This window comes from Geospiza fortis, unplaced genomic scaffold, assembly GCF_000277835.1.
Source record: "Geospiza fortis unplaced genomic scaffold, GeoFor_1.0 scaffold178, whole genome shotgun sequence".
In the NCBI taxonomy this organism is placed as follows: domain Eukaryota; kingdom Metazoa; phylum Chordata; class Aves; order Passeriformes; family Thraupidae; genus Geospiza; species Geospiza fortis.
This window is the reverse complement of record NW_005054466.1, coordinates 520,742-521,188: the sequence shown is the minus strand read 5'-3', so window position 1 is coordinate 521,188 and position 447 is coordinate 520,742.

The following is a 447-nucleotide window of genomic DNA, read 5'->3' as shown; positions in this document are numbered from 1 at the left end:
GTCGGCGTGGTCTTGGACCGGCGCCGGGGGGGTTCGGATGGGTCCGGGGAGACTCAAAGCGGGGTGGGAAGAGCTCGAGGTGGAGCTTGGGGTCGAAATTGGGGCTGAGAGATCACAAATTTGAGTTTGGGGGGCTCCGGACAGGGAATGGTGGGCTTTGATCCATGGCCGCGGTGGTCTTGAAGCGGGACAGGGAGGTCCGGATGGGGCTGGAGGGACTGGAAATGGGGCGGGAGGGTCGAGGTGGAGTTTGGGGATGGAAATGGGGCTGGGGCGCCAAAAATTGAGGCTCGAGAGGGGGACTCTGATCCATGGTCGGTGTGATCTCAGACCGGGCTCGGGAAGACTCGCAGTGGGGCGGGAGGGGCTCGAGGTGGAGCTGGGGGTTGGAAATGGGGGTTGGGGGGCACAGTTTAGGGTTTGGGGGGGGTCCGATTCATGAACGCG